This window comes from Leopardus geoffroyi, chromosome C1, assembly GCF_018350155.1.
Source record: "Leopardus geoffroyi isolate Oge1 chromosome C1, O.geoffroyi_Oge1_pat1.0, whole genome shotgun sequence".
Taxonomy (NCBI): Eukaryota; Metazoa; Chordata; class Mammalia; order Carnivora; family Felidae; genus Leopardus; species Leopardus geoffroyi.
Window position 1 is genome coordinate 174960724 of NC_059328.1, and position 8632 is coordinate 174969355.

At 32.1% G+C, this 8632-nt stretch overlaps 1 protein-coding gene across 2 annotated transcripts in view; it reads right to left on the minus strand.

The window, feature by feature from the left end:
- The window catches only part of CALCRL (calcitonin receptor like receptor), a 105059-nt gene extending 96726 nt beyond the window's left edge, over positions 1-8333 (minus strand). For both annotated transcript variants that reach the window (XM_045480454.1, XM_045480453.1), the window contains exon 1: positions 8087-8333. The gene's annotated coding sequence lies outside the window, so the exon portion shown is untranslated. The remainder of the gene's footprint in view (positions 1-8086) is intronic.
- Positions 8334-8632: the final 299 nt, after the last annotated feature.

Below are 8632 nucleotides of genomic sequence, written 5' to 3' on the forward strand. Positions count from 1 at the left end.
CTCCCTTTCCATGGGCCTTCCTATTCCATGAGATATAACTATATTGAAATTAGGCCAATTAATAATCCTACAGTGGCCTCTAGGTGTTCAAATGAAAGGAAAAGTCACAAGTCTCTCACTTTAAATCAAAGGCTAGAATTGAATAAACTTAGGAAGATATGTTGAAAGCTGAGATAGGTCAAAAGCTAGGTTTCTTGCATCAGTTAGCCAAGTTGTAGATGCAAAGGAAAAGTTCCTGAAAGAAATTAAAAGTGCTACTCCATGGTACACACAAAGAGTGAGAAAGCTAGAGAGTCTTATTGGTGATGTGGAAAAAGTTTTAGTGGTCTGGACAGAAGATCAAACCAGCCACAACATTCCCTTAAGCCAAAGCCTAATCCAGAGCAAGATCCTAACTCTCTTTAATTGTATGATGGCTGCAAGAGGAGAAGAAGCTGAATAAGAAGTTTCAAACTAGTAGAGGTTGGTTCATGTGGTTTAAGGAAAGAAGCCATCTCTGTAATATAAAAGTGCAAGGTGAAGCAGCAACTGCTGATACAGAAACTGCATCAAATTATCTAGAAAATCTAGCTAAGATAATTAATGAAGGTGGTTACATGGAACAACAGATTATAAATGTAGACAAAACAGCCTCCTACAGGTAGATGTCATCTAGGACTTTCATAGCTAGAGAGGAAAAGTCAATGCCTGGCTTCAAAGCTTCAAAGAACAGACTGACTCTCTAGTTAAGGGCTAAGGCAACTGATGACTTTAAGTTGAAGCCAATGCTCGTTTACCATTCCAAAAAGCCTAGAGCCCTTAAGAATTATACTAAATCTACTGTGCCTGTGCTCTATAAAATAGAACAATAAAACTCGGATGATGGCACATCTGTTTACAACATCATTTACTGAATTTTTTAAGCCTACTGTTGAGAACTACTACTCAGAAAAAAATGATTCCTTTCTAAACGTTACTGCTCACTAACGATGCATCTGGTCACCCAAGACCTCTGATGGAGATGTACAATGAGATTAATATTGTTCTCATGCCTGCTAAGACAGCATCTATTCTGCAGCCCATGGATGAAGTAGTATTTTCAAGTCTCATTATTTAAGAAATACATTCCCTAAAGCTATAGCTGCCATGGATAGTGAGATGGATCTAGGCAAAGCAAACCAAAACCTTCTGGAAAGGATTCACCATTATAGATGTCATTAAGAGCATTCATGATTCATGGGAAGAGGTCAAAATATCAACATTCACAGGAGTTTGGGAGAAGTTGATTCCAACCCTCAAGGATGACTTTGAGGGAGTCAAGACTTCAGTGGAGGAGTGACTGCAGATGTAGTAGAAATAGCAAGAGGATTAGAAGTAGAGACTGAGGATGTGATGGAATTGCTCTAATCTTATAAAAATTTAACAGATGAGCTTTTTGTGGATGAGCAAAGAAAGTGGTTTCTTGAAATGGAATCTATTCTTGATGAAGATGCTGTGAAGATGTTGAAATGACAACAAAGGATTTAGAATAGCACATAAACTTAATTGATAAAGCAGCTGCAGGGTTTGAGAGTTGACTCCAATTTTGAAAGAAGTTCTACTATAGTACAATGCTATCAAACAGTATCTCATGCTACAGAGAAATCATTCGTGAGTCAGTGGATGCAGCAAACTTCATTGACTTATTTTAAGAAATTGCCACAGTCACTCAACCTTCAGCAACCACCACCCTGATTAGTCAACAGCCATCATCATCAAAGCAAGACCCTCCAGCAGCAGAAAGAGTATAACTCACTCAAGCCTCCAGATGATGTTTAGTATATTTTAGCAGTAAAGTATTTTTTAATTAAGGTATATGTGTTGTTTTTAAACATAATGCTATTGCACTATACTGTTTCCATAACTTTTACATGTACTGGGAAACCAAAAGAATTTTTTGACTTCCTTTATTAATTGTGATATTCACTTTATTGAGATAAACTAGAACAAAACTCACAATATATCTGCACTTAAAACCTAAGGTTCTAGGAACAGCATCCATTCACACTAGGGGTGACTAGAGACCAGCAACCAATTGGAAAGGGAAGCAGAGTGATTAAGAGTATGAGCTCTGGAGCCTGATTGCCAGGATTCAGTTCCTGGTACCTCCACTTGAATAGTTATGTGATCTTGGGCACATTACTTAAAAGTTCTCTTGTTTTTGATGTTTCTTATCTGCAAATACTAATACTAATACTAATACTAATAATGATAATAGTATTTCTTGGGGCTTTGGGGAAGGCTAAATGAGTTTATATATGAGTAACTAACAATATATATATACATGGCACAGAGCAAGTCCTCAAAGAAATTAACTAAATAATCTCAACAGAGCAAGCCATCCTTTAAAAAGGGGTTCTCTTGTATAAGTGCAATATGGAAAAATTCACCCACTGCTGACATTGGGAGAGAGTACTGCAGCAGCGAAAGCTGACACTCCTATTTGAGGCAAAATAATAATAATAATAACAACAACAATAATAATAAATGATGTTATTTATCCCTCAGGGATATTAAGATATGTGCATTCAATAAAGTATCTTCATCTAATAATGTCAAGGACCAGAGGATTAAGCTGACAATAAATATATACATTTACGAAAATAAACCTGACAAGTTCCAAGATATTGTAGTTAGTTAACTGGGAGTTTAATGAAATTATGTTTAACAGATTTCAAATGTAGCAATGTCCTAACTGTATATGACATGAATACTGTCTGAAGTATACTCCATTCCAGGCAGTTGCTTCAAACAGTGATTATACCTACATTTCTAAAATACAAATGCATAGGTTATATTTTTTGCCTTAGCTAAAAAAGTATATTGGCACATTTTAAGAAAGATTTAAAATAAAAAAAACTTCATTGAAAATAAATTTTCAAAGACATATGTAGACTGATTAATAAAACATTTAAACATGGAAGTCTAATATTAGGTTTCCATTACCTAAGCGAAATCAAGTCTGCTCTTTTGCCTCACATTTGAAAACAACTAGAATTAAAAAAAACAAGAAAATAAAACAGAAAAACACATTTTGTACTGATGACATCTTTTCCCATAGCTTTAATCCTCCTTATTTTCAGTTATAACTTAATTTATTCTTCTCTAGTACTTACCAAAGTTCCCATTTTCCCTTCATATTATCCTTGGAAAGGAAGCAAAATTGAGGTTTATGCACAAAATATCTAAACAACATTTGGTCTCATGTTAATCAATGGATATGGATTCAAATAATATTCATTTGTAGAATTTATGAAATTGATACTTGGATATAAAACATTTATTTTAGTTTTGATTGATAAAACACCTGTGTGCTCCCGAATATGCTAATAAACCTCTATGTGACTAATCTGTGAGGAGAAGCAGCACTCTTATAAACCACATAGTTGCCATTTCACTGTATCACTGTTATTTAATAGACCAAATGACATGTTCAGGAGTCACCATGGTTTTATGGAAACCTGGTTGGGCTCAGATTAACCTAAACCTGAATAGGGAAATAATGACAGATTTATATAAAAGTTTATATCATATTAACATCTTTTAATTAAAAAATATATTCCCATGTTAAGGGGAATATGATGTCTCTGAAAATTGACTCTATCCAACAACCTCAGTAAAGCATTGAGCTATAGTATAGCCTTGATACCATAGAAATAGGTTGGTTATTTATTTATTTATTTATTTATTTATTTATTTACTTATTTATGTCTGTGTTGGGTTGAGTATTTTGCCCTTTTGATACCAAGGTAAAAAATATATATATTTAATTAAAAGCGTGAAGTAATAAAAAGATAAAAGTTTTACATTTTAAAAACGAATACACTCTTTTGACCATTTTGCAAATGATAATATATTGCATAATACTGTCTCTTCTAGGTAAACAAACTAATTTAAAGGTAAAAAAAGGAGGAAACAGGTTCTAGGAAAATATTTGCAATTTATCATCTGATAATTAGTACTAATAATCTAATAAACATAGACTCTAACTCAGTTCACAGTAAGTGATTCTACTTTATTTTTAAATAATAATAAGACTTTTATTGTTTTGTTAAAAATTAAATTCATGTCTTCATTTTTTTGGTAAAATAACTTATTGAAGTAAAAACAATTAGATTTAAGATTACACAAATACTGGAAAATGCAGATTATTTTATTAATCTGATTTAATGAACAATATTATAATACTAATTAGACATGAAAAAATAATAATCTAGATTTATTGAAGACTTTCCTGTTTAAACGAAATGGCAATATAATGTATGAAAATATATTTCCTGTTATTTAAATAGGTTTGTTGACTTAATTATCATATATCTAATTATATGTTCTTCCTAAATCACACTAGCTCAGTATTTACATTTCAAACTGTACAATTAAATGCAGTCCACTTTTTACTTCTTCGATTTTATACTAATTAAGACTATACATCTTCCAAGTTATGAACCAAATTACAGGGAGGTAAATCAAAGTTAAGGCGTGAAAATCATCCAGATACTTTTTATTCTTAAGGTTTTATTTTATTTTATTTTATTTTATTTTATTTTACTTTATTTTATTTTTGAGAGAGAAAGAGTGCAGTAGGGGCAGATAAAAAGGGAGAGAGAAAATCCCAAGCAGGCTCCGTTTTGTCAGCGCAGAGCCCCATGCGATGCTCATTCTAATGACTGAGATCATGACCTGAGCTGAAATCAAGAGTCAGTTGTTTAACTGCCTGACCCCGCCCCCAGGAGTCCCAAGATACTTTGAGGTGTGTAACTGCTATTGATGAAGGAATTTGGATAGGAATGATTGTTTATGTGAATAAATGGGAAAATGATTGAAATATCTTGTTGGTATGTAACCCTGATCTTGTGTTTCTGGTACATTATTTTCCATAACTTCATCAAAACATTTTCTTATATTAAATGAGCAGATTTTTTGAAATAATTTAATAATGCAGCAGGGTAGAAGTACTTTGGTAGAAAAAGAGAGCTTTCCTAAGAAATTAGAAATGTTTATGGTTCACGCATGGGCTTTAAACCCAGATACAGACAAATGTTTTATATAGCTGGGTCCTGGCTTTTCATATTAAGTGTATTCTCTGATAGTTTGATTGAGTCAAGAACACAGAGGTGTTACAAATTTGACTCTGAGTGTCTTTAATTAACACCATTGCAACGATATAACTTATGTTTTGGGGTTAATAGCATCTCTGAATACGAAACAAAGATAAGATAGAGAATAAAGCCAATGACTTCAAATAATGTCCTTTGAATATATTTGTGTTTTGAAAAGTTGGTATCGTAATCATGATATCTCTAAAACAGAATTATTTTTTCAAGCTGTGTTCAAAATCATACATAGAGTATAAAACCAGTTTTGTTTCATGAATGTATATTTTGATCCTTTAATTTTTTTTGTTAATTTTTGTATAAATATCTGTAAGATAATTCTTAAAAATAAAGGTACTATCAAATTTTAACAATGAAGAGAAAAGTTGAAAGCAACATAGTGTTATAGTTGTTACAAAAATGATGTAAGTTAGAAATATATACTAATACTATTAACAGAAGTTTGATTAGTTTTATGAGTTTATCAAATAATTTATCCACATTAGCATAAAGCATATAAAATCATCTTTTTTTGACTTAATATTATTTTGAATTTTGTACTGAAATAAATTTGGTGTATACAAAATAATGGTAAATATATACGATGAATGTGAAGATTCTCATAAATATGCTAGGGTGTTGATTCCATTTAAACGTATCCTAGGCATCACCAGTAGGTAAACTATATACACGGTGGTCATTCATTTAACATCATTTTTAAAACTACAGAATCAATTCTAATTTCTTTTTTATTTTCCTGTTTTCCCAATCTTTTTTTCAAATTGAATGAGTAGTTTTATATATTCTAACATTTTTACGTAGTTTAATAAAACAATATTTTGGAATGTGCTAATATATATTAGGGGGGGAAAGACCTTGTAGTGGTAACCAAAAGCATATCTCTTAAAGATAACTGAATATTGCAGGTAAAACAGACTTTAACTCACATTATTCTTATAATTTCTCAACCCTATGTTTCATTTTCCATATTTATAACTGGCCTTAGACTCTGCATTGCTTTTACGATCCCATAGCATCTAGAAAAATAAGTGAATTCTTTATGGCTTAAAGCATGCATTGATCCTCTGATACTCTCTTATCATTAAAGAAAACAAACTTTAGAATATAATAATATGAGTTCTTATTTCAAATGCTCAATTATTTTCTCAAATAATAAGTCTTTGCCTAATGACCTTCAAAATTCGTTACCTAGTGTTTCTCAACAGTATTTTCTGAAAATAAAAATTATAAACCACACTATTAGTACAGTTAACAAAAATTTAATTGTTACAGAAGAAAATTATGGGTTTTTGGTTAGCAATTAAATAAAAATTAGATATGTGTGGGGAGTGCCTTATTAAAAATATTATATTAATATAATATATCCTTCTAAGAAAATAATATAAATTAAAAATAATGCTATTTTAATTTTTATTACTAACCCATGGCATCGGGTTAGGCATTTAATGTGTTCTTTTCATTTCCTTCCCTAATTACCTAATGGCTATTTACAAAGTCACATTCTAAAAACACTTTTTCTAATTCTATGCATGTGTCAGGGCATTCAAAACAATTAATGGTTGAAAGGCGATAGGAAATCAGCCACAATATTTTTAAGAATCACAAAATAAAAGGCTTAATTGAAGTTTCCATTATTTGGAGAAATTTGTGGAAAAATTGAGTAGAAAATTATGAGGGAGTTACTCAGAATAAGTTTGTTGTACACTGTTAATGTGCCAGATTATGGGTGATTAAGTGCAGGATTTCTCCACTGAAGGACATTCTGCACAGTATAATTACATAGGTAAGAAAGAATATAGACACAGATAAATTATGTCAATCAATATAATTTGAACCCAAATCTGACACTTAATTTTTATATAAGTAAATTATATCAATCAATATAATTTGAACCCAAATCTGACATCTAATTTTTCTTAGTAACAAATTTGTGACATCTCTATACCAACACTTAAGTAGACAATAGTTTCTTAATAGTCCTGGACAGTCTGTACTGGTGAAGGAAGCATTAACAGATGTTTCATCTCAACATTACTGTAAGTTTTGTTCTGGAAATTCTTTTTTAAAAAATACACACTGTAATTTCTCTGTTTAATAATCTGCTATACTTATTTGGAAAAACTTTGTCACTTTTCTTTATTCACAGTTATCTCGATTTCATGCCGTCCCCCCAAAAGCTTGCAGAGAGATACCAGAGAAATTGAAGCAATGCATTGTTAGCTAAAGAGTTGTAAAATTATACTTAATGTGGAAATAACATTTTCTTAATCCTAGCTGGGATTTTTTTTTCTTTTGTAGCCCACCCCCTGATCAGATACAGTGGAAACAATTCAGGGTTAGTAAGAGAGAGATTTAAGCACATCTGGCCACAATGAACAGTGAACATTCTATTAGTTCAATAGCTAGAGATATATGTGCAAATAAAAGGCAAATAGAAGACACATATAATAATAATTCCAAAGTAATTACTTTTCTTTTTAATTCTCCATTTTGTTCAATTTTGCAGAGACTCCAAGACCCCATAAGTAGTTATTCTTCCTCCCCCCCCCCCCCCTTCTCAGAGTACTAACTGTATAAAAAGTTTAAAGACCCTTCCTGGGGGGAAAATGTTTTCCAGCTGTCAAAATTTAAGCTTAGCTAATAGTAGAGCTAATTTTAAAAGGCATTGTTCCCTGATTAAGATATTTGTTTAGAAGTATGCTTTTTAATCCATTTAGATTTTTATTACTTGCTAAATTTATCTTCTAGAATATCACTGTGCATAATAACATCTAGTAGTAATAGATTTTGTATACATTTGGGAGTAATACACTGTAGTTTCTTTAAAATGTGAAATAAATGAGAATATGTTTCAATATTATTTCAATGTCACTAAATTCCACAGTAGGAACATTGCCAAACTAAATGAGAATACTATTCAGGATACATATATTTATTCTGAATAGTGTACTTACCCAGCACAGCTTCTAAGGAAATTCTTGGTGAAATATTCTTAGGATGGAATTTGATTTTCTGAGATTCCGCAGAAGAGATTTACCCCCAGGCAAGGTGGGGAAGAGTGAAAGCTTTGCAATGTAATCCTGCAGGCAGGGTCAGGTCCAGTGAACAGAGCCTGATGATCCTAAATCAGGAGGTGATACTCTCTGCTGGAGAGGGAGGGTTGTTCTGAGTGGATTGGAAGTGTTGTCACATTGTATGTGCTCAGCAGCAGAAGGGAAACATCAGAGCTTCCTGTTACATCACTCTGACCCCGCCTGCAGTTAGTGTTAGGTTACTTTCTTTCTCAAATAGCATACCCCAGGAAAGCAGCACTCCTTTCTTATTCTGAGACAAGAGCAAGAAGCAGCCTGAACAGACAGAGATCATATGCTGTATGAATACATTGTTAGCAGCCAAAGCTGGCTGCATTTCACCTTGACTGAGTTCTGTTAGAACTTGCCACACAGAGCAGCCTGTGATTTGAAGGAAATCTGAATATAATATTCTGTTCCAAAATTAAA